The 27,116-nt window shown below is 40.9% G+C and overlaps 1 protein-coding gene across 5 annotated transcripts in view; it reads left to right on the forward strand.

The window, feature by feature from the left end:
* The window catches only part of TMEM108 (transmembrane protein 108), a 327,524-nt gene that overhangs the window by 127,220 nt on the left and 173,188 nt on the right, over positions 1-27,116 (forward strand). The gene's annotated exons all lie outside the window — the stretch shown is intronic.

The raw sequence follows: 27,116 nt of genomic DNA on the forward strand, positions 1-27,116 counted from the left end.
GGAACTGGGTACTCTTCTCTGTTTTACTCGCGGTGCCTGCACTGTATGTTAGAATCACCTGAGAGAATTCTTGAACTCTGCAGTTTTCTGAGCCTTACCCCAGAGATGCTGACTCAGCTAGACTGCTAGGAGGCTACCAAGGAAGGTGGAAGCAGTATAAGTCACATCAAAGAGTGTTATCAAAACCATCATTTCCTATATAAACTCCAGATTCATTGTATCGTGGGGGGAAAAAAATCTGTACTCCAACTGAAAATTATCCCTTCAAACTTACCTCCGGTCTTGGCCGGAGTAGTTGCTCTATCTGGGAAGGATGCATCTAGTTCGTTCAGTTTCCCCTGAGATGCTCGTGGGCCCCTGGGACTTGGAAAAGGCAATTATCTATCACATGCCAGATGGCTGTGTAGATTAGCCCCTGATGAGTAAAAACAGTGATGAGAACAAAAGATGTGATTAGCTGGTTGAATAACAGCAGGCCATCTCAGCACAGATGTACTGGAAATGGGTGGGGTGGATACGGGCGGTTTTATTTTCTTGGGTTCATTAACAGTGCATTCATTATTTCAATACTCCTGATGTTAACAGTGGCCAGACATGGATAGAGAGCTACATACACCACAGCATTCTCATTTTATTAAAATTACATTTTTCTTAAAATTTCATAGTGAAAGATGACAATGTTACTTTCCATCCACTTGTAAAGACTGATAATATGTGCTTCCTGGGTTTGTTTTGTTTTTTAAGAATTTCAAACTAACTAAGCATTTTAAACTCCATTTATGGAGAGGATGTCAGAGTAATGGCAGCATAAGAGATACTCCTGACCTCTCCTCTTGAAATTTCAACAAATTGAACAATTACAGCCACAGCAAAGGAATCCCAGCTGCTCCTGAAAGACCCATGCACCAAATGGACCAAAGGTGGGATGAGGTGGAAAGGGGGGTGGAAGGGGGGTGGAAGATAAGACACATTGAGGTGGGCTTTGGAGAGGTGAAGAGACAAAGCTGGAGTGACTGGTTTTTTCAAACTCTGCTGGGCTGTGGGGAGGAGGGAAGCTCAGGCTCTCTGGATTTTGTCTGAGAGCGATGGAGAGGGAAACTCGGAGTGACTGGGTCTCCCTCTGCCTGGAGGAGTGGTGAGACAGGGACAGAGGGGGACATAAACCAAAGCGACCAGAGCGCGGGGTCACAGCCATTGCTCCCCTGGTCTGCCTGCAGCCCACACTCAGCAGAGACAGAGAAAGCTAAAGTGTGGTCCCCAGCCTCCCAGGTCCTGTCTCCCTCACCTCGCAGTACAGAGATGGGTGAGACAAACCCCACAGCTAGCTCTCCAGAGCCAAGGTGCTCCACGCCCGGTGCCCAGGTTTGCTGAGACATGGGAACGAGTGCCTGGAAGTCTGAGATAGCCATTGATAGAGCCGGAATGCCAAAAACCTGAAGCCGTAATGTCCTCACAACACGCCCTACCCACCAAAGTGACTGCAGTCATCCCTACATCATTGCAACAGCAAGGGCTCAGCAGGCAGCCCAGGAACTTCACAGAGCTAAAAGTTGTAATACAGCGACACCTACTGGAAAAAACCTCTCAAAACCAAAATTTATCTTTTTTCCCCCTTTTTCCTTCTGATTCTTTTTTTCCTTCATATTTGACTTTTTTTCCTTCATATTTTTCATTCTTATTTTTAGTGAGTTTTCTCTTTTTGATTCTTTTCCAGTGGTTTTTCTTCTTGTCATAATTGTTTAAATTTTTATATTTTTTATTGTATATATTTTTTAATTTTTAAAGTTACTTTTTGTTAGGGTTCTTAACAATACTACTCTCAAATGTCATCAAGGAAAAAGAAATCTAATACCATGGTTACACAAGAAAGAGACATAGTTCAAAAAGAAAATGAAAAATCTCCTGAAAAACATCTCAATCACGTGGAAGCCTTGGAGTTAAATGATAGAGAATTCAGAATTGAAGTTTTGAAAATACCCAATAAGATGCAAGAAGACATAAATAGGCAACTTAATGAGCTCAGAAAAAAATTAATGAACAAAGCGAATACCTCACCAAGGAGATTGAAACTTTAAAAACAGAGATGAAGATCTCAATACATGAATTGAAGACTGAGGTAGCAAGTTTAGTGAATGGAACAAGCTTGATAGAGGAAAGAATAAGTGATATTGGAGAGAGATTTACACATTAAAAAACTGAGAGGGCTCTATAAGAATTGTCTGACTCCATCAGAAAGAGCAATTTAAGAATAATAGGTGTATCAGAAGAAGAAGAGAGGAAAAAGGGGGTAGACAGCCTATTCAAACAAATAATTGATGAGAATTTTTCAAACCTATGGAAAGAGAACCTCGAATCCAAGAAGCAAACAGAACACTGAGTTACCACAACCCAAACAGACCTATTCCAAGGCACATCATAATAAAATTGTCAAAAATCAATGACAAAGAATCCTCAAAGCAGCTAGGGAAAAAAAGAACAACGTATAATGGAAAGCCATCATCAGACTTCTCAGCAGAAACTCTATAAGCCAGAAGAGAGTGGACCCAAACACTCAAAGTACTGAAAAGGAGGAATTACCAGTCAAGAACTCTTAAGTCCATCAAAGTTATTGTTCAAATATGAAGGAGAAATAAAAATGTTTCCAGACATACAGAAGCTAAGGGAATATATCATCAGAAAATCCCCACTGCAGGAAATACTCAGGGAGGTTATTCGACCAGACACAAAGAACAAAACAAATCTCACAACTACAAGGGAAAGCTCCAACAAGGTCACAATAAAAACAAGGATAATCTGTGATAATAATAACATGAAAAGGGAGAGAATAAAGATCTGCACTAGCAGAGGAGGATGGAGTACAGAAGCACTCATAAGACAAAGAACTCTGGTACATATGAACATTTTTTTCTTAACCTAATGGTAACCACCCACGAAAAAGCCACTACTGAAACCTACAGCTTAAAAAAAGAAGAAACATGGTAAAGAAGTATGGAATACCACCAAACAAAAACCACTGACAGAAACAAAAAAGGGAAGAACCAAACAAGACACAGAGCTACCAGAAAACAAAACGTAAAATGGCTACAGGAAATCAATAATTACTCAAGTGTCAATAGTTATCCTAAATATAAATGGACTGAACTCACCAATAAAGAGGCACAGAGTAGCAGATTGGATCAAAAATCAAAACTCAACCACATGCTGCCTTCAAGAGACACATCTAAGCTGCAAGGACAAAAGTAAATTCAAAGTGAAAGGTTGGAAAAACGATTCTCCAAGCAAATAATATCCAAAGAAAAGCAGGTATAGTCATGCTCATATCAGACAATGCTGACTTCAAGACAACGAAAGTAACCAGAGATGAAGATAGACATTTCATAATGATGAAAGGGACATTGTATCAAGAAGACATACACTTCTCAATATATATGCTCTGAACCAGAGAGCACCAAAATATATGACTTCTACTAACTGATGTGAAAATAGAAGCAGATAAAAACACAATCATGCTTTAGATTTCAACACACCACTGATGGCTTTAGATATATCATCCAAACAGGAAATCAATAAAGAAATACCAGCCTTAAATGACACTCTGGACCAAGTGGACATAATAGACATTTATAAGACATTTCATCCCAAAACATCAGATTATATGATACATTCTTCTCCCATGTGCATGGAACATTCTGAAGGATAGACCATATGTTGGGCCACAAAACTAACATAATTACCCTATCAACAATTTCAGGAAAATTGAAATTACATCAGGCATATTTTCTGATCACTAGGCTTTGAAATTAGAATTCAACTGTAAAAAGGAAGTAAAGAAACTAACAAAAATATGTAAATTAAACAACAGACTTTAAAAAAATGAGCTGGTCAAAGAAGAAGTAAAAGCAGAGCTCAAAAGATATATACAGACAAATGAAAATGACAGCACAGCATATGAAAATTTCTGGGATACAGACAAAATAGTAATAAGAGGGAAATTTATATCATTACAGGCTTATATCAAGAAACAAGAGAGATCCCAAATAAACAACCTCTCATCTTAAGGAACTAGGAAAAGAACAAAGGCAACCCAAAGTCAGCAGAAGAAAGGAAATAGTAAAAATTAAAGCAGAACTCAATGAAATAGAGAACAAAAAAACTATAGAAAAAATTAATATAACAAAGAGCTGCTTCTTTGAGAAGATCAATAAAATCGACAAACCATTGTCTAGACTTACTAAAGAAAAAAGAGGAGGACTCATATAAACAAAATCCAAAATGAAAGAGGAGAAATTACCACAGATATCATAGATATACAAAAGATTATAATAGAATATTATGAAAGGTTACATGCCATCAAATTCAACCTAGAGCAGTTGGTTGGCAAACTGTGTCTTGTGAGCCACATGTGGTCTTTGGCCCCTTGAGTGTGGCTCTTCCACAAAATACCATGTGTGGGCACTACATTGATAAGGAATGTACCTACCTATGTAGTTTAAGTTTAAAAATTTGGCTCTTAAAAGAAATTTCAGTCGTTGTACTGTTGATATTTGGCTCTGTTAACTAATGAGTTTGCCGACCAGTGACCTAGAGGAAATGGGTAAATTCCTAGAACTATATACAGTCTTCCTAGAATGAGTCACAAAGAAGTGGAAAACCTAAATAGACCTATAAGCAGGGAGAAAATAGAAACAACTATCAAAAAACCTCCCCCCAAACAAAAGTCCAGGACCAGATGAATTCTACCAAACATTCAAAGAAGATTTGGTACCTATCCTTCTCAAAGTCTTCCAAAAAATAGAAGAAGCAATACTCCTGAAAACATTTTATGAGGCCAACATAACCCTGATATCAAAACCTGGCAAGGATAACACAAAAAAAGAGAGCTATAGGCCTGACCATTGGTGGCATAGTGGATACAGTGTCAACCTGGAACTCTGAGGTCACTGGTTCAAAACCCTGGGCTAGCCTGGTCAAGGCACATATGGGAGTTGATGCTTCCTGCCCCTCCCCTCTTTCTCTTCTCTCTAAAATGAATAAATGAAATTAAAAAAAAAAAAAAAAAGAACTACAGACCAATACCTCTAATGAATACAGATGCCAAAATCCTAAACAAAATATTAGCAAATCGAGTATAACAACAGATTAAAAAAATACATCACAATCAAGTGGGATTCAGCCCTGGAGCACACAGATAGTTCAATATACAAAAATTGATCAATATAATATACCACACTAACAAAACAACAAAAATCATATGATTCTATCAATAGATGCAGAAAAGGCATTCAATAAGGTACAACATCCCTTTATGTTTAAAGCACTCAATAAAATTGTAATAGAAGGAAAGTATCTCAACATAATAAAGCCCATATATGACAAACCATCAGCTAATATTATGCTAATTGGTCCAAAAAATGAAGGATTTTTCTCTAAAATCAGGAACGAGGCAAGACTGCCCACTCTCTCCACTCTTATTCAACATAGTTCTAGAAGTTTTAACCAGAGCGATGAAGAAAGAGAAAGAAATAAAAGGCATCCATATCAGGAAAGAAGAAGTAAAAAACCCACAACTTTTTGCAGATGGCATGATCTTGTATATAGAAAACACCAAAGACTCCACCAAAAAACTATTAGAAACAATAAGCCAATATAGTAAAGTCACAGCATACAAAATCAATATACAAAAGTCTATTGCTTTTCTATATGCCAATAATGACACTTCAGAAAACGAACTAAGAAAAGCAATTCCTTTTACAATTGCAACAACAACAAAATACCTAGGAATAAACTTAACAGAGGATGTGAAAAACCTATATACTGAAAACTACAAAACATTATTGAAAGAAATTGAAAAAGACACAATGAAATGGAAAAATATTCCATGTTCATGGATTGGAAGAATCAACATAGTTAAAATGGCCATATTACCCAATCCAATATACAAATTTAATGCAATCCCCGTCAAAATCCCAATATCATTCTTTAAAGAAATAGAACAAAAAATTATCATGTTTGTATGGTACCACAAAATACTCTGAATAGCCAAAGCAATCCTGAGGAAAAAGAATGAAGCCAACGGTATCACACTGCCTGACTTCAAATTATACTATAGAACCACGATAATCAAAACAGCATGGTATTGGCAGAAAAACTGACATACAGACCAATGGAACAGAATTGATAGCCCCGAAGTAAACCCACATATATATGGACAAATTGTCTTCAACAAAGGAGCAAAAAACATACAGTGGAGAAAAGAAAGCCTCTTCAATAAATGGTGCTGGGAAAATTGGAAAGCCACGTGGAAAGGAAGGAAACTTGACCCCCTGCACAAAAATTAATTCAAAATGGGTCAAAGATCTAAATGTAAGATCTGAAACTATAAATTGCATAGAAGAAAACATAGGTACTAAGCTCATGGACCTTGGCTGTAGAAAAATTTATAAATTTGACCCTAAAGGCAAGGGAAGTAAAGGCAAAAATAAATGAATGGGACTATATCAAACTAAAAAGCAAAAGAAAATGAAAACAAAACAAATAGGCAGCCAACTAAATGGGAGATGACATTTGCAAACAACAGCCCCAATAAGAAGTTAAAATCCAAAATACATAAAGAACTCACAAAGCTCAACAACAAACAAGCAAACAATCCAGTTAAAAACTGGGGAGACGGCCTGACCAGGTGGTGGCGCAGTGGATAGAGTGTTGGACTGAGATACAGAGGACCCAGATTTGAAACCCTGAGGTTGCCGGTTTGAACGTGGGCTCATCTGGTTTGAGCAAGGCTGGAGCCCCCCACACCCCCTCCCACCGTCAAGGCACGTATGAGAAAGCAATCAATGAACAACTAAGGTGCCACAACAAAGAATTGATGCCTCTCATCTCCCTGTCTGTCTGTCCCTATCTGTCCCTGTCTCTTGTCTTTCTCTGTCACACAAAATAGGAAGAGAACCTGAGCAGACACTTCTCCCAAGAGGACATACAAATGGCCAACAGATACATGAAAAGATGCTCATCTTCACTAGCTATTTGAGAAATGCAAATCAAAACTACAATGAGATACCACCTCTCACCCAATAAATTGGCTGTTATCAACAAGACAGGTAATAAGTGTTAGAGAAGCCTTGGAGAAAAAAGAAACTTTATTCACTGCTAGTGGGAATTCAAATTAGTACAACCATTATATAAGAAAGTATGGTGGTTCCTCAAAAAAATTAAGAATAGAATTACCATATGACCCAGCAATCCCTCTACTGGGTATCTACTCCAAAAGCCCGAGAACATTGGTATGTAAAGACACATGCACCCCATGTTCATCGCAGCATTATTCACCATGGCCAAGACTTGGAAACAAGCAAAGTGTCCCTTGATAGAGGATTGGATAAAGATGTAGTACATATATACAGTGGAATACTACTTAACAATAAGAAATGATGACATAGTGACATTTACAACAACATGAGTAGACCTTGATAACATTATACTGAATGAAATAAGAAAATCAGAAAAAGCTAAGAACTGTATGATTTCACACATAGGTGGAATTTAAAACTTAGACTTATGGTCATAGATAAAAGTGAAGTGGGGCCCTGACCCATTGGCTCAGCAGTAGAGCGTTGACCTGGAGTATGAAAGTCCCAGGTTCAATTCCCAGCCAGGGCACACAGGAGAAGTGCCCATCTGCTTGTCTACCCTTTCCCCTCTCCTTCCTCTCTGTCTCTCTCTTCCTCTCCCACAGCCAAGGCTCCATTGGAGCAACGTTGGCCTAGGCACTGAGGATGGCTCCATGGCTTCTGCCTCAGGTGCTAGAATGGCTCCAGTTGCAACAGAGCAACACCCCAGATGTGCAGAGCATCGCTCCCTGGTGGGCATGCGGGGTGGATCCCAAACGAGTGCAAACTGGAGTCTGTCTCTCTGCCTCCCTGCTTCTCACTTCAGAAAAAAAATGTGAAGTGGTTACTAGGGGGAAGGGTATGTGGGGGAAAGGGATGTGGGGAATGAGGAAGGGGCTGGGGGAACTGTGTAAAGAGGACAAATAAAAGGTGATAAAAAATGATTTGACTTTGTGTGATGGGTATACAACATAATGAACTGTTCAAATGATATAGAAATGTTCACCTGAAACCTATGTACTCTTATTCATCAGTGTCACCCTTTTAAAATTAATTTTCTATATAAAATTTAAAAACTTACATAAATAAATAAAACTCCATTTATGACTGCTATGAAAAACTAATATTCACATGCCCACCTATGCATACATAGAGCTACATGGTATAAAAAGAAAAAGACAGTGAAGGTTAACCAAATGTTTTAGGCCATTTTTCCATTGCTGCTTCATTAAAGCAAACAAATTGAAAGTTTCTAAGATGCTGCCTAATGAAACCCTGCTATAGACCCAAGGATCTCCCAGCTTTCTGTATCATTCCAATTTTTTTAGCATATGTGCTGCTGAAGCAAGCACTCCCAGCTCTCAATTAAATAAGGTATAAAGTGGGGAGAGGAAAGATCACAGATAATTTAAAGCAAGGTAAAAGCAAAACTAGTCAAAATGGAGTACCAAAATTTTAATTGTAAACGTACCTATACTGCTCACAATAATTAGGTACCCCCTAATTATTGTGAGCAGTATAATTTAAAATGTATCCAATATTCAGGAACACGGTAACATTTTAAAATATCCAGATGCATAAATAATTTAGCCATTAATGGTGTGCAAACAACTAAATATCATTTTACTTCCTCAGCAAAGAATGGTCAAAATATTAAAAGCACAGTTTTAAAATGATTATTAAAATATACTATTGATTTTTTGTTTGTTTTTGTGGAGAGAGATGAGATGTCTTTAAGACATAAGAGATAGTTTCTATTTACTAGTATGTATTTCCAATAATAAACACATTCAAAGATAGAGATTCATGGTGAATTTTGGTGATTTTCTTTTTTGACAAATGCATTATCTATGCACACCTTTTAGTCATGGTTAGGATAATCTTCAGGCTCATTTCTCCCACCCAGATAATCAGCAGGAGACATAGCACCCTGGCTCACGTTCCTAACTTTTAGGTCAGTGATGAAGATTAGGCAGCTAAAAGCAGTGTGTGTTACTAGCAAGTTGGAGCTCTGTGAGGTGAGTTGGTCATCATTTGATTTTTTTCCATTATTTTACTTATTTTTGAGCCTAAGGTCATGGTTTATAGCTTTCTCCTCTCTCTGACATCTAGGTAATTCACCACAGGGTAGTTGGTGATGTTGATAGCTGGCTTTTCACTAGTCTGTGCCTTCACTTGGAGTATGTCCGAACTTACGAGGCACATGAAGGAAGTTAGCAAAGCTATAAACAGATATATGTGATGTGCTTTTCGTGAGTAACAATTTTACTTGAGGATGTTGGGGGCAAAATAATGTAAATGTTATTCATGGTAAATAATCTAAAAATTATCTTTATATTGAAGTGATACGTACATATCATAAAATGTAAAGCAAAATGTGCAAGGTTTTAAAAGACAATGCAAAATTTCCTGCATAAAGAGAGCACTTCCCACTTTATCCAGAAAGTGTGAATGAGGGGTGGTGGTATCTTCACGCTCATTTTCTATTAGACATTCTCTGTGATGAGGTTGATAAGCACTGCATGGGAGCACAAGCAAAACAGCATAAAAGTCAGTTAAACAGGTGTCCATTTAGTGCTACTGTGAAGGAACTCCATTCAGTAACACTTTTTCTAGAAAGCCTAACTCTTAAATGAGCCAAGCCTAAATCACTAATTATCCTGTTTATGAAGACTCAACATTGAGACTCATTTAAAGAAAATCAGATGGCTAGATTCTCACAGTTTCCTGATAGAAAACCATTAGTTTTCTCACGTACCTTCTTTAGTGTCTCATTTACTGCTTTGGGTGTTAGAGTTCCCATGACTTAGGCAAACCTGGAATCTTGCTGCTAAAGATACTCCACATACTTCAATGGTGATGATAATGAGAGTCAACACCTATGTAGTGATTACTGTGTGCCAGGCACTGCTCTGAGTGCTTTGCATTTAACACTCACAACAACCCTGTGAAATAGAATTAGCCTCATTTTTCCATTTTACAGATGAGGAAACTGAGGCACAGAGAGTTCAATAATTTTCCAAAAACATGTGGCTTAGAGATGGCAGAACCCTGGCCAATCTGGTTCCGGAATCCTGCATTTAACATATTGCCTTTTCTGGTTTCTGATCGTAGAAATTATTAATCATTTACGGTTTACAGGGTTAGAATTCATGAAATTGTCGGCAGGAATTTTGCAGAACTGCTTGAGTGACATGAGTGGCATTGACAAATGAGGATCTGGTAGTATTAATCAGATACAGTAGGTACTTCCAGAGAGAATCGTTTAACAAAGGAAATAGAATGAGGCCCTGAATAGAATGTTTTATAGTTACTTTCATTATGATTGTACTATGAAGATCCTGTGTGAAATAAAGGATGTTGTACAGTACTGTTGGGCAGTTCTGTCCCCAAAACACAATAATCCAGAAAGCACTCAATTTACCATATTTTTCGCTCCGTAAGATGCACTTTTATTCCCCAAAAGTGGAGGGGAAAATGCCCGTGTGTCTTATGGAGCAAAAATTACGGTATTTTATTAAATGTTTTAACACACAATTTGGTTCAGAATTTTTTTTTCTTCTTTTCCTCCTTAAAACTCCAGGTGTGTCTTATGGTTAGGTGTGTCTTATGGAGCGAAAAATACGGTATCCTTTATTTGGAGACATTTACTTGGCATAGTCAGTAGGATTCCATAGATTCAGAAAACAGTTTTCTAGTTGTTTTCGGATAAATGCGACCTGTACTAGATAAACTGTATACTTTAAAGTTATCTTCAGTTGTGGCCAGTTGGCTCAGCAGTAGAGCATCGACCTGGCGAGTGGAAGTCCTGAGATTCCCAGTTAGGACACACAGAAGAAGTGACCATCTGCTTTTTCATCCCTCTTCGCTCATCTCTCTCTCTTTTCCTCTCCCAGAGCCATTGTTCAAATGGTCCAAGCAAAGTTGGCCCCAGGCACTGAGGATAGCTTGGTGGCCTCACCTCAGGTGCTAAAGTAGTTCGGTTGCTGAGCAATGGAACAGCAGCCCAGATGGACAAAACATTGCCTGCTAGGGGCTTGCCAGGTCAATCCCAATCAGGGTGCATGTGGGAGTCTGTCTCTGCCTCCCCACCTCTCACTTAATTTTCTTTCTTTTATTATCTTCAGTCTAGTATTGACATAGGAAGGTAGGCAGCCATCGGAAGTTGAAGGTGCCAAGCGTCAGTAAAGATATAGATCAGTGGTAGTCAACCTGGTCCCTACCGCCCACTAGTGGGCATTCCAGCTTTCATGGTGGGTGGTAGCAGAGCAACCAAAGTATAAATAAAAAGATAGATTTAACTATAGTAAGTTGTTTTATAAAGATTTATTCTGCCAGACTTAGCAAAAAGCCGACATAAAGTACTTGTTAAGTAATTATTATTATATGCTTTAACTTGCTGTAACTCTGCTTTATAAATTTTATAAAGTGAAGTGACTTCCCTACTTTATAAATCACCATTACTGTGGAACCGGTGGGCAGTTAGAAAATTCTTACTATTAACAGAGATACAAAAGTGGGTGGTAGGTATAAAAAGGTTGACTGCCCCTGGTATAGAGGAATCTCATCTGTGATCAGTTGTTCTATCCCAGAACAGGAGGGCCTGAGTGGCCTTACCTATGGCCCATCACCCCATGTTTCTTTATCATAAGAAAAGAGATAACCCTGCGCCTCCTAGAAACAATGGGGTTACATTGCTCCTTGTGGCTGCTTTGAGCCTGGGAAGCATGTGTGTTTAATTTCACTCTCGTTGACAGCTTCCTTCCTTAGTTCTATGCCTTTTGAGAGCAAAGTCTGCATCATTTCCAAATAACAATGCTTAGAGCGTCACTTCTCCCTCACTAAAATTGCCCCTCTCACAGCCTGAACTCAGTTTATCCTCTTATGAAGAGACCCCCATTGTACATTTAAGTCAAACATTTAATTTGTGTACATTTAAGTGGAACGTACAAAGGTTTTCAGGGAGTAATTTTGCTCCAAAAAAGTTAAGCTTCCAGCAGACTAAATTCAGAAAGCAGAAATTTCAGTAGAACAGAGGAGGGGGGAGATGATTCATTATCACCATATTATTCACCAATGGACTCCGATCATTGGACTAAAGATGAACTGTCTAGCCAACTTAAAGAGGTTCTGAGTCCACTCTTGGAAAGTTCTGTTATCAAGTAGCTTGACAGTGATCAAAATTAAGCTTCAGCTTTTATGCTTTAGGCCCTGAAAATTGGGATATGGTTGATATTGAGACGGAATCTAAATATTCAGAGATCTTTTTGCCCGAGCATTGAGGCAAAGGTAGTTTTAGTCACAATGAACCCGTGGCAGTAGCCTTTGTCTCTGAACCCCAAATCTCCCTAACCTAGGAGACCTCACCTTGTCTAGGCACCTCACCCAGCTTGATCTGCCCCCAGCCTGCCATTTATATGTCAGCTGTGTCAAGGACTGTTGGCTTTTCATTCCAGTTTTAATGGAAGCAGAGCCCTTTCTTCCCATTCATAGGTTGATTGATCAGGCTGCATTGAGGGCAGGGAAGATTAACTTTTTCTTCAGTACTAATAGTCCTAAGAAGGCTATAAAAGTTTACATTTTGGCCCTGGCCAGGTGGCTCAGTGAATAAAGCATCTCAACACACTGTGGTCACAGGTTCAGTCCCCAGTCAGGGCACAAAAGAGAAGCAATTAATGAGTATACAACTAAATGGCACAACTTAGTGGAACAGTGAGTTGATGCTGTTTCTCTCTGTCTCCCCCCTCCACGTGCCTCAAATCAGTGGGGGGAAAAATTTCAAGACTAAATTTTGCTTTTTATCTAGGAAAATGCATAGATTTGATTTCTCCCCAGTGAATTACTCTAAGCTTAAAAGTGACTGGGCTCCTTAGGAAGTCCTGCTAGCGATCACCCTTTGGAGGGAACAGCCTGAGGTTCCAATATGGCTTCCTCACTGGGCGCATTGGCGCATTGGCAGACCCTGAGAATTGGGTGTCCTGGAAGTCCCAGGCCCATTTGGTGGTGGTATACTTTGGTCTGTCACAGTTTTTATGTCTGCTTGTTTGAAAGGCATTTTCTTCCTAACTTTTAATAATCTTGTAGCCTTAAGCACACTGCCATATGTTCTTATTTGCCTCTGAGTGCTGGAGAAATTGCTCCTGCCGGCACACCTCATTCTCCCCTTGTCCCGAGAGCAGAGAGTCAGCTAGAAGTGTGCTGAACACACCGGTCCTCTCAGTGCAGCCTCTGGAGTCCAGGGAAGATGCCGCTCACGTCATAGCACCCAGACCAAATATGTCTTCATAAGACGGTGTTTCTGCAGGACGTGTAGTGTTGTGCTGTCTGACACCAGCGTCCTCAGTCTTCTGTCCAGCCTACACATCTATATATAGCAACAGCAGCTGTTAATCTTTGGCTGGAGGTAGCGGAGACTGTATAGTAATAACAAAAGCTTGGGAATGTTTGACCCTCACTCTGGAATGATAAGTAACATTGGGGATACATTGCTCCTTATGGCTGCTTAAGTAAATATATAAATAAAAACAAATAAATAAGTTCTCTTTTTCCAGCTATGAAGCCAATCGGTCCTCCCCTCCTCCCCTTAAAGTCTTGTCTCATTGCGGCACCTCATTCTTAAGGCACAGTGGACTTAGGGCTCCAGTGTTGGAGGCCGGCAAGGCAGTGGGCTTGATGGGCGCTGAGGACTGAGAGGCCCTGTTCAGTTCCCCCGTGTGCTCCTGCAGACGGCAAGCCTGGAGGGCCAGCTCCCAGGTCCTCCTGCAGTGTGGAGAAGCCGGAGTCCGGGAGAAGTCAGACAAGATGATGGGAAAGAAATAAAGGTCTGTGTCTGTCGGAGTAACGGGAAGCAGAATGGAGAGGGGAGGATAGAGAAGTGGGCACAAAGGGGGCATCTGCAGAGTCCCCTCTGAGCTTTGGTGTGGGAGGCTGGGGAATCGTGGGAAGCCCCGCACGCAGGGGGTCTCTCCCCTGCTCCTGTTTGAACTGGGGAATGGGAAGGAGGACTGTGCACGGGCCTTCCAGGCCAGCGTGGAGCAGCTCCGTGATCATACAGTGAGGATGCTAAGGTGAGATGCAGAAGCACCAAAACAGTGTGGGGACCGACCTTTGCGCTGGGACCTGAATGCTGTTGGGGCACGTTCCGGGGTCTGCAGCCCGCCGGAGCTGAGGGAAGGCTGAGCGGCAAAGGCAGCTGGACAGACTGGACAGACTACCTGGGAGAATTGCTGGAGGTGACAGAAGGGCCCAGCCTGGTACTTGACCACTGGAGCACATGGTGACATGGAAATAAGGGACATTAATGCAAACCAGTGGGTGTCAGGCAGTGCATATGAAAGGACTGGCACAGTGCCTAATGACTGCCCCACACCCCTTCAGGCACTAGGAGGGCTGGGATAGTGAGCGGGAGCTGTCCGAGAATCTGAATATTGTCTAAAGCAGTGATTTTCAACCTTTTTTGAGCCGCAGCACATTTTTTACATTTATAAAATCTGGGGCACACCACCTACCAAAATGACACTCTAACACAGTACATATTATACATATAGCTAATAATATAGTTTCTAAATGTATTTATACTCAGTGTGAAACCTGGGCCTGTTTCGAGGAACACAAAAGGGATATCCTGGCAGGAATGGTAGAAAGACACACACGAAGCTCTTCCTCAACAGTTCTCAGTCTCTCTCTGTTTTTAGTTTTTATCGCAGTCAAGCTTGAGAAGCTCAGCTCACATAGATATGTGGTTGAAAACGGGAGCAATGTCAAAATAGCTTTGTTGGCCAGAATGGGGAACTCCTTGGCAACAGATAACCAAAAACTGTCCAAAGGAAGATCAACAAACTTTAGCTTTAAAGTTAGATAACATTGTGATGCATTGTGATGCATTGTATATCACCCTCTGCGGGGGCCTCTTTTAAAAAGAAAAAGGTCAAATATCTATATACACCATCGGGATAGACATAACCAGCTGAGGCTGAGGCTTCATCTAGTGGTGGCAACATTTACCTCCAGTCCTGACCAGGATTAGAAATCGGGACCATGGGGAGGAGTAGCAGCTTCAACTACTCGCCCCGGCCATACAGTGACAAGTGCGCAGCAGCCTGAGTGGGGACCTTCCTGGGTGTGGATGAGAGGCGGCCTACTATTGGTTCATCCTAGTGGTCGGGATGAATCCTAGAAGGTGATTGGTCAGTGAGCGTTCCCTGTGCCTCCACTCTTCCAGTCACTGATAGCTGGAGGGATTGTAAGGGGAATGTTTATGTTCGGATGGAGGCGGCTGGCAGCGGGCCAGATAAATAGCCTCCGTGGGCCGTATGCGGGCTGTAGTTTGGGGACCCATGTTTAATTTCCCCACGGCACACCTGACCATGTCTCACAGCACACTAGTGTGCCGCGGCACACTGGTTGAAAAACACTGGTCTAAAGGAACAGTTTAAATTACTGAACTAAATTTTAAGCTGGGTTAGACATTTAGTTACACTAAAAGTATTAAACTAGTTAAAATAGAATCATAAATTATTATTTATGTATATATCTTTTTTTTTTTTTTTTTAAGTGAGAGGAGAGGAGGCAGAGACAGACTCCTGGGTGTGCCCTGACTGGGATCCACCTGGCAAGCCCACTAGGGGGTGATGCTCTGCCCATCTGGGGCCCTTGCTCTGTTGCAACCAGAGATATATTTTAGTGCCTGAGGCAGAGGTCATGGAGCCATCCTCAGCACCCAGAGCCAACTTGCTCTAATGGAGCCATGGCTGCAGGAGGGGAGGAGAAGAAAGAAAGAGAAGCGAGAATGGGGAGAATAGAGAAGCAGATGGGCGCCTGTCCTGTGTGTCCTGACCAGGAATTGAACCCGGGACAACGTTCTACCACTGAACCAACCAACCAGGGCCTGTATATGTCTTAAACATTTTGATTTTGGTTTAATGTAATTGTACATTCATACAGCAATCTTTTAATGCAGGGCCAAGACCTTTGCTTTGCATATTGATCTTCCAATTAGAGTTCTCCTTATTTCTGGCATAAACCTCCATAATGCTTCATCTACAATTTCTACTGGTATTTTCATTACTAGATCGATAACTCTTTAAGACATTTGCAAAGAAATTTGAGCGTAGAATCTTAGACTTTTTCCAGTAAAAAAAAGTGTTCTACAGTTGCCTTGACATCTAATTGCAAGCATTGTTAAAAGAAGCTTACCTTAATTAAGTCTATTCAAAGCATTTCATGTAGTTTTCATACAGACAACTCTCTTCACAATCATTTTTTTCTCATTTTGTATTACAGTATATTTAATTATTCTGCTCACAAAAATTAGGGGATATTACATCACTTCATATTCATTTTGAAATATCCCCTAATTTTGGTGAACAGTATATAATACGTAACTAAAATAACATGTATTAATAGTTTTGGGGGCACAACTGACTCTTGAGAGCAGAGGACACAGACACCTCAGGGAAACCTGTTCCTATGAGTCCTCAGTGCACCAAGGGAATCGGTCAGTGTGAAGTGGAGACGGAGTGGAGCGTTCTGGTTCATTCAACTAGTTGGTTAACTGGAGCTTGGCTAAGTGTGTGAACAGTGTAACATTTTCTCTCCTAACAGCAGATGAAGGTTCAAGAGGAAGGCCAGGTTGGTTATAGATGACATTTTGAAAATTGCATTCTCCCCTGCAGTTCTAAGTTGCATGCACTGTGGGTTAAACTTCGAAACCCAGCTACCTACCTACACTTTGCAATAAATGGATTAAACTGTTAAATGTATATTGCTGATTTGTAAAGGAATGTTCAGTGCAATACTGATTTTTCTGCTGATCCTTTTCTGTGACATTCTTGATTGTTTGATGGCAAACCAATACTTTTTTTTTTTTGTCTATAGTTTATCCTCGTTTCTGCTTAAGTACTTCCTACTCAAAGATCTTTTAAAATAAGACCTTCCTCGCATTATGTGTCAGGAGGTTTGCTTCCTGCCACAAATCCTCCAGAATTTCAGCTGCCTGCTCAACCACTTACCCCCGGGCCTGGCATCGCGCTGTTGCTCTGGCTGTCTGTGTTTCTCTAACCTGCGCCTTCTTGCAAGGCAATGACCTCTTCGCTCTGACTATAGACTAAACAGGAGAGGATGTTTTACGCTGCTCTTGGTTGAAAAAGTAACTTCCTGATTGGAGGTCTAAGCTAGAAATAGTTATTTCCCCCATGGAATGGACATATGAGTGCTTTCTATTCAACTATTAAATTTCTCTCTGCCCTTTACCATTCTTGCACTTTGGCCTACTGCCAAATGTGTTTCTGTTTAACTGTATAATGTCCAGCACCATGCCAGCTTCTCCTGTAATTCAGGCACTATTTACTTATGCGGTCACCCAACCCCAACCACCTGTGGCCCCCTGAGCCTGCAGTAGAGCTGATTGAAAGGAGAATTGGTGAACTCTTCCTTGACATTCTGCCTGTGTGTGTTCCCCTTCTTGTCTGCAGAGCCAGAGGTCCTACAGGCTAACCCCTCCCTATCAGGGGGCAGAACTTCAGTGAGTGCTCACTGCTTTCTCCAGCGCTAGGCAAATTCTCACCCAATAAATAGCGGTGCCTCCACTGCTTTTGTCAAATGAATGGAGGACCTTTCTAATCTGTCAGGATGCAGCCTCTCCAGCAGAGCTGACAGCCTTCTCGGGCTGGAGAACACGAGTCAATAACCCACTTTTTGGGTTTTATTTTGGTGGTGTTTTCTCTAGAGCCAACACACTTCACCTTATTAGGAACTGTTAAGAGTTGCTTCACGTGGTTAGTTACTCTTTGTGACCCATTTGTGGCACATTCCTAAATCTTACTTTTAAAACATTGGAGATAGGAGTTGATTAACTTCCCTCAAACCGTTTGGACTGATACTATTGCTCTGTTCCTACTGTAAACATAGCTTGTAATCTGTTCCTCATAGTCCTAGTTCTGAACCATGCCTGCAAAACCATGTCATGTAAGTGATTTTAAAAGGCATAGCATCAACCACTGTTATGTTTAACACTCTAAAAAGGCTTAGGAATCAAAACTCAGTTTAAAACATAGTCCTCTCTGTAAGTAGATATAGATATTTTAGTTGAGAACATATTGTGACACAAATTCATCAGAATTGTGCTCTCCGTTGATTGTGCTATTATCCCTGGAAAGAGCATATAAGGAAATAAGGCTTCCCAACCTAAATTTCCTTTTGACAAAACCTTGGTAAAAGCTTTTCTAATCCTAGGTTTCAAGTCTTTAAGAATAATTTTGCTGGATGATGCATGCTTTGAGAATATGATATTTTAAATACATGTATTTCTTCTGGACATTTGAAGATTTAACATGCAAATTACTATATTATTTTTCCTTTCTCTCCCTGTGTGTATGGGGTGTGTGTGATCATATCAAATCAGTTGGCCATATCAGAGTACCAAACTTTGGGCAAGTCAGTTAAACCTCTCTGGGCTCTTGTCTTTTCAAATTGTAATGTAAAGGAATACCAGTGTGTTTTATTGTGTACATTTCATAGTTATAATAGTCCTTTATTCTAATAGGAAAGAGTTTTGTGCTTTTTTAAAGTATAGTTGACATACAATGTTATATTGATTTCAGGTGTACAACCTCGTGATTCAACATTTATATACTTTACAAAGAGATCACCATGATAAGTCTAGTAAGCATCCCGACACCGTACATAGTGACTACAATATTATCAACATTATTCTCTGTGCTTTGCATTGCATCCCATGGCTTATTTTATAACGGGAAATTTGCAGCTCTTAATTCCCTTCACTGTTTAAGATCACATGCTTATGTGTGCCCTGCACATGCAGATAACATAGACTAAAGTTTATCTCTGCGAGCCTGGAGTAATGTGATTCACATATGTATAAGAACTATTCTCTTAACTTTCGTTTTATATTTTAATATATGTAAACTAAGAGGGGGTTAAAAAAGATGAAACTCCTTTTTGACTAAATATGGGCTCCCACACTTAAGCCCAGTGTTCAGGATCACCCCACCAGTACTGGCTTCATGTTGGGAGTTATGTAATAGCGTGCTGTCACATGGAGCTACTGCAGGTTGCGAGGTGGAGGAGGAATTCTGGGCTGAGCTCCAGGGTGCCCACTAACTCAGTAATGTAAGTAGGAGTCCTGAGTGTGACCTAATGGGACAGTACGGCTTTCCCAGCAATTTTCTATCCACATTCAGGGCAGTGTCTTTCTAGCTTACTTTAAGCTTTACATATATTAAGGCACCAGTCTCTGGAAGAGGAAAAACAGGAACAAATAATCACACACTTTAAAAATATATATCCGAGCCTGACCTGTGTGGCGCAGTGGATAAAGCATTGACCTGGAACACTGAGGTCACTGGTTCAAAACCCTGGGCTTGCCTGGTCAAGGCATATATGGAAGTTGATGCTTCCTGCTCCTCCCCCCTTTCTCTCTCTCTCTCTCTCTCTCTCTCTCTCTCTCATTCTAACTCTCTCTCCTCTTTAAAAAATGAATAAATAAATATAAAAAAATTAAAATATATATATATATATATCCGACACCTCAGTGTCACTTCTTCCTGAGAGCCATTAAAGGTTGTCTTTGAAACTTCATTCTCCGTTTCTAACCTCCTAAAATGAGAGCCGTCGCTCGTCTTTGCCTCCTTTCCTGACTCTCACACCCTGTTAAGATTGAAGCTAATCTGTCACATTGACAATGAGGAATACAATTATTCAAAGCTGAATTAAAAAGGGAATTTATACAGAACAAAACCAATAAGCCAGGCAGCCTTGACATTTAATTTTCTTGGAAACCTTTCTCATCAAACCAGGCAAGTCTGCGCACTACATATTTGCAAAATGAAAAGTGGTGTTGAAGGAGGATAATCTCGTATAAATGATGAGGGAATGGTTTGAAAGAGATTGGATGTTATAGGTGGCCCTTTCTCCTTCCCTTGTCCTTTCCCACTCTACCCTGAAATGGCATTTGTGCGTTCCAGCTTTTGCAGGCAGTTCTTTTTATTTTATTTCCCTTTTTCAGAGATACGGAAGGTTTGAGGAATAAAGGAGAGGATTTTTATTTATGTTTTTGGCCATCAGTTCCAAGTCTGTGCTCTTAAGAATATCGATTCCTGGCCCTTAAGCTCAGCTTCTCAATAAACAGTGTCCCATCTACCGACGGTTGCCTCAGAACCATAATGTGAAATATTTAAGATTAGTTCAAGACTGGCCTTGGCTGGTTTGCTCAGTGGTAGAGCATTGGCCCAGCATGTGGAAGTCCCAGATTTGATTCCCCATCAGAGCACACAGGAGAATCTACCATCTACTTCTTGACCCCTCCCCTTTTTCTCTCTCCCCCTCTCCCTCTCTGCCCCTCTTCTTCTTTCCCTCTCTCCCCCTCCCACAGCCATGGCTCATTCAAGCAAGTTGGCCCCCAGCTCTGAGAATGGCACCATGGCCTGCCTCAGGTGCTAAAATAGCTTGGTTGCCAAGCAATGGAGCAGCGGCCACAGATGGGCATATTGCCCCCTAGTGGACTTGCCAGGTGGATCTCTGTCAGAGCACATACAGGAGCCTGCCTCTCTGCCTCCCCACCTCTCAATAATAATAATTTTTAAAAAGATTAGTTCAAGATACTTTTTGGCTCTTTAAGGTGAGCTGAGCACACAGAAGAAACCATATTTCAGGATCCATTTAGCTTTATTGCTTTAGTCAGGGTAGGTAACTCTAGTTGTAACAAAAGTCAAAATCTCAGTGATTTCACATGAATTTATTTATCATTAACATCATGATTCAATGTAGGTTGGTGGGAGGTGAGGTGGAAGAGGATCCTGTTCTGTCTAGTCATTTAGGGACCTAGAATTTCTCTATAGTGGAAGTCTGCCATGTTCTTAGAGTCAGCCTCCCTTCCCTGGATTCTCTGTATCTTCCAGGAAGGGATGTGAGAAAGAGCAGGAACTCCCGTAGGAAAGATGTAGGTGAGTCTATATCCTGGCCATTCGCTTGAACTCAATCACATGGTCCCACCTAATTAAAGGGAACTTTGGAAATGTAGCTTAGCTCCGTGAGCTGCAGATGGAAGAAACAAGTTTCATGAACCCATTGGTTTGAATCTGCCTTAGTTCCCTTTCCGCTTGCTACTGACAGCTGTGCACACAGACCTGATCCTGGGGCAGTCTACCTGTGATGATACCAAGGCACTTAATTTAACTTGTCTCGTAGTTAGGCATCTATCTGTTTGACCCTTTTTTATTCCATTTGCTTGTCTGAAAGGAAAAGACCTTTACGCATAGAGGATTTTCCTACTGTCAGGGTTAAACGTGTATAAATACAGACCCTGCCTAACTCACCGTATTTTCAAAGTGGAATTCTACAGGGAGTGGATGCTGACTATGTGATATACACATGGGAAGTAAGAGGAGACCTCATTTATTTATCTATTATGTTGGGGAAAGCTTTAAATGATTTTTCCCTCTCTATTAGGCTGTTCCTCTCTAGGGAAGAAGGGAAAATTACAGGCCTTCAAAAGACCAAATGATCAAAAGAAGAACAAAGCCAGGGAGATTTCAGCTAAAATGATAGTGAAATAAAGTCACCAGGATACCTACTGGCAAAAGACTATTTTGACACAATTTGAGATGGCGTTCTAGGGAGATTCAGTTGTGCCCCTTAACCTCATTCCAAATCAAAGTCTAAGGAATTCTCAACTCAAGTTGCTTCTTGATTGAGAAGCAATTCTAACATATGAAAGACTTCGTGGATAAGGCCAAAAGAAGCAGAGAAACATTGACAAGGAACTGATAGGAGTCAAGGACTGGCCTGTACACTTGGGTGTTTAATGAGTCCTTCAGCAAAGCATGGTGAAGGCATAGACTGGCGTTTTACTGGGTGTGCTAATATTTCACAGGGGGGGGGGGATTTCTACCCTTGGATATTTAAGGCCCATCAAAAATGGTTCTATATTATTTTTTCTCATAATCCTATCCCCAAGAGGGAGGTAGAAAAGAAAGTACTGCTTTCTTATTGATTATAATACTGTCTTCATCTGCCAGCAAAAGGCCAGCATTGCAAGAAAAATCCTGTCTCCATGGCAACAATAATCACAACTTTTAACTTGATATCACATGAAAATTTATTTTTTCTCTAGCCTTAAAGATTACATATTGGTGAAGGTGGATATGATCTTTGGCAACAGGGCTTTGCTAGTGCATCTAGTCCAGGTTGGTGACCTTTAGGACTTTTAGTATGTCAACCCTGATTTTTATTTACATCAGGGCAAGAAATGATACTTAAACCATATAAGACATCATTTTCCTACTCAAGAACAATGATCTTATTATTTCAGCAGTATCTCACAGGTAGATGAATAGAAAAATTTATTTAACTTTCCTAAATAACGCAAGACTCCCCCCCCCCCAAAGTAGAGCTAAATTAATCTCTGTTGGACATAAGTACTTTCTTTTCTATAGCACAACCAGTCCTGTATGGGACATCTGATCACCCTGGTCTAGAAAACTGAGCTTCTCTAGAAGCTGTGCTGTGGAGCAGTGTCCTGCCATCTATTTTAAAGTCCTTAAGGTGACTGTAAGTCTGATCAGCCTGATATCTTCAATAAGAGGCAGGCAGGAGTCTGGATACGAGAGGAGATTTGACATTTTCTGATCAGGCACAGTGCTGGCTGCCTTACGTACAGCATTCAGAGACCAGGGTGTGCACCATCTTCCTTGTTCTAGGGAACAAAGGGGAACGTTGGCTCATTAGAGTCTTGTCGCTTCTATGTGAAGATCTAAACTAAGGGTTCAACACAACATTCTATACCCATTGGAGCCAAATACATTACGATTTTGTCAACTGTTGACAGAGCTGATATTTCCATTAAACAGTGGTTTATTGCAAATTTAAAAAAATTAAATATGTCGATCTGATTCATTTTTATTCTTATTATCAAAAACATTAAATCATTTTTTGTTTAGAGTTAACTGGAGCAAGTCAAGTGACAATATATTTTTGAGGAGTACCATTGTAAATAGAATTTGAAGATTGGGGTGGTGGGTTCTGAAGAGAGATGTGGGGGAGGGAGGAGATAAAATCAAAGAAGAAAGTCAGTCTCAACAAAGCATACATACCCCTACGAAGCCTTAACATATAGGTTTTAAATTTATCAAAGTATCTTCTCCCATTATTTACTATCTTTGTTTAATGAGCAAACTTTCACCTCTGTTAAGATGAAATAGGTGTCTTCTCCGTTGAAGTTTTGAGAAATGTTTTTAAAGTCACTATATTTGTCCGAGTAGGCTGATTTACGCTGTAGGTGACAACCTCAACTTAATTTCTGCTCAGGCTACACGCCAGCAAGGTTGGGTGGGCTGCAGCTCTGCTCATTATCATCTTCACTGAGACCGAGGCCAGTCGCGCCACTCTCTGCAACACTGCTAGTTTTGTGATGGAGGGAAGAGAGAATTTCCTCCTATAAATTGAGCACTGGCTGTTAGAACTCCAATCAAGAACACATCGCTCCTGCTCAGAGTTCATTTTAGCCAAACAGATCAGTCACATCACCAACCTGGGGCAAAGGACGATATCCTTCTCTTTGTAGCTTTAACCTTCAGTACCTTCCATTTCTTGGGGGCGAGGTACACTTTTAGTTACTTTTTCCTGGGTCATTTTGTCTACCTGGGGACCACCTTAAGGTGTTTAGAGGTTTCTTGTTTTTTATTTAAGGTTATGAAGGCCACAGTCCTTTAATTTGGTCCTTTTCCTGAGACTGCTCATTTAATTAGCCTTCATTGTTCAGAGGCATCCTCAGTTTTTTCTGTTATAGTTTGGGTTAAAAGAAGTTGCCTAGGCTCTTCTCCTCCAGAGAAGTGCCCGGCAGGGTTCCTTTCTTCCTTTTAATAAAGTCTGTTAAAAAAAAAAAAAAAAGAAGTTGCCTTTTACAGACAGCTGAAAGGTGATGGCAGTCTGCATGATTGTTGATAGAGCCACTGACCCAGGATGCCATGGCCAGCCCAGCACAGATCCTCCGCGCATGATGACCAAGTATCGTAGGGGGCCAGACACAGCCGCATAGTGGTCACAGGCCATCCCTGCCAGTAGAGCAAGCTCAGCCCCGCCCAACCCCAGGGAGAAAAATAATCAGGATGCATAGCTTGTGAATGGGATTACTGTATGTTCTGCAAGAAATGAACTGACATCTAAGGGGCAATGCTTGTGGCATACTTACATCAGCAAGAGAGAGATTGATAAGAAAGAAACACATGGTCATGTGGAATCATCTATCCAGTCTGCTCAGAAGAATGATGAGGAAGTTCCCCAGCCCTGTCACCAAGTACATGGCCAAGAACAAGGCAGAGAGAGAGACCTGAGTGTCCCTGTCACTGGATGGGCTGAGGAGAATAAACTCCCCCAAATCTGGTTATCTGTTCCCATTTAAAAATGTGAAGATTATTAATCTGCAGAGTGGATCAGAAATAACAGAAGCAGTTGAGATAACCTTAAGAATAAATTTTTATAACTGGCAAGCCTCAGCCAGATGTTTCAGATTATTTATGGGCCATCATCACAGATTTTATCACAATATGCATTCTATCTATTCTGCATTAGAAACAGGTTAGAGGCCCTGGCCGGTTGGCTCAGCGGTAGAGCGTCAGCCTGGCATGCGGGGGACCCGGGTTCGATTCCCGTCCAGGGCACATAGGAGAAGCACCCATCTGCTTCTCCACCCCCCCCCCTCCTTCCTCTCTGTCTCTCTCTTCCCCTCCCACAGCCGAGGCTCCATTGGAGCAAAGATGGCCCGGGCGCTGGGGATGGCTCCTTGGCCTCTGCCCCAGGCGCTAGAGTGGCTCTGGTCGCGGCAGAGTGATGCCCCAGAGGGGCAGAGCATCGCCCCCTGGTGGGCGTGCTGGGTGGATCCCGGTCGGGTGCATGTGGGAGTCTGTCTGACTGTCTCTCCTAGTTTCCAGCTTCAGAAAAATACAAAAAAAAAAAAAAGAAAGAAAGAAACAGGCTAGAGCCTTGATAAGGGGGTAAAGCTGTCTTTTTTAATCCTCTAAGTCAAGATTTAGAATTTCTTTTCTTAAATCATCTCTTTCTAGTGGTACCTTGTCAAATACAGCCATCAGAAACAAAAGGTGCTATCAGCATTTCATATTTCACTCTCTTCACCCAAAGCAATAAGCTTACTAGGTACATTATATATATATATATATATCCTAAATTGTCACAAGTGATGTTTTAGCATGCTTTCGTACCTCAAAATGGGTCACCATTTTCCCAGGCTCTCGTGGAGTTTCTGCACAGGACCACTGCCTGACCCCAAGCCAGTGCCTTAATGTTATGATATTTTGTTGTTACAGGAGCACTCCATTCCTTATACTGATTACTGTATGTCAGGATATGCTAGGTTATGCGGTAGTAACAAAAGACCTTCAGAGTAACTTAAAACAACAAATGTTTATCATTCACTAGTACTATATACCCATCACAGATCATCTTTGTCTTAATCCCTCCAAGAAAGAGCTATGGATATTTTTAATAATATGGTCAACTGTAATCAAAATGTCATGTAAAAATCTCACAAAATATGATTTTGTTCCATCTTTATATATTTCTACTACTTCATGCATTCAACAAATATTGATTACCCATGATGTGCTAGACTCTCTTCTTGGGTCCCGGGGAAACAGCAGGGAAGAAGACTGACGAGCCCTGCTCTCAAATCAGCCCGTCTCTGCTTTGACAGAAGTATATACAGCAAGTGCTCGACTTACGCCACGATTGGTTCTGACAGACCGGTCGTAACACAATTTGGTCTTAGTTGAGTAGGCTATATGTACAGTACTGTGAAATGATGTTATAAAAATCTTTAAGTCATATTTTATCATAATTTTCTTTCATTATTGTTATATATCATAATTTTCTTTGTTTATTTTATGCCATTTGTATCATCTCTACACCATTTTGTTTCTTATTTTTACATTCGTCAGGTTTAAGTAAAACTCTGCATTACCAGTACAACTAGTTTAATATTTGCAAAACACAAAATTACAAAATACGGGTGTAAAAAATACCATAGGAAACATTTTCCCGATTGCAAAATATACCAAAATATATAAACATGTACGAAACATTTTATTGGCCGCTGGTGCTTGGCTGCGGATCGTTGATGTCGTCATCTGAGGCAGCAGTTGGGGTTACCGGAGATGGTTTTTTCATAAACATGTGCGATCACATGCACTTTCTTTCCTCCTTCATATTTGTTCATTGATTGCTTTCTCATATGTGCCTTGACCAGGGGGTTACAGCAGAGTGAGCGGCCCCTTGCTCAAGCCAGTGACCTTGGGCTCAAACCAGCGACCATGGGGTCAAGTCTATGATCCCATGCTCAAGCCAGCGCCCCTGCACTCAAGCTGGTGAACCCATACTCAAGTCGAATGAGCCCGCGCTCATTTTCATGTCAAGATCGATGGCCTTTCTTTCCTTCTTGGCAGGGTGAGGCATAGACAAAAACAATTTCCTCTTGGTAGACATCTTGGAAGGGGTTTGATGAAAAATATCCAAGACACAAAACACAAATTGCTGTACCTAGTCTAGGATAACAGTTGAAATGGTGCATGTGGAGATGGTAGTGCTGCCGGAAGCTGGTCTGCACTGTCGTACACCCAGCTGTACGCTTGTGCTGCCAGATGTGGAGCAGTCATGACTAGCGATTGTGGTCGTAAAGTCGAATGGTCGTAAGTTGCATAGGTTGTAAGTCAATCAATATCTGTATGTTTGAAAGTGCTTTAACAAGAGCACGTTACTTTTTCTTCCTACTTAATAAAGCTGCCTTGATTATCAGGGTCCACAGAAGTTATGTCTAAACCAGTCCTTAAAAGTTGAAACCAGTCCTTAGAAAATGAGAGTTTGGATAGGCAATGAAAGGGTAAAGTAGCAGACAGGATTCTAGGTGGGGCCAGGAAGGAATGGAGTCATGAAAGTATACGCCCCGCTCAGGGAGCTTTTCCCTCTGGACGAGCATGGGGG

The sequence above is a fragment of the Saccopteryx bilineata genome, chromosome 10 (assembly GCF_036850765.1).
Source record: "Saccopteryx bilineata isolate mSacBil1 chromosome 10, mSacBil1_pri_phased_curated, whole genome shotgun sequence".
NCBI lineage: Eukaryota > Metazoa > Chordata > Mammalia > Chiroptera > Emballonuridae > Saccopteryx > Saccopteryx bilineata.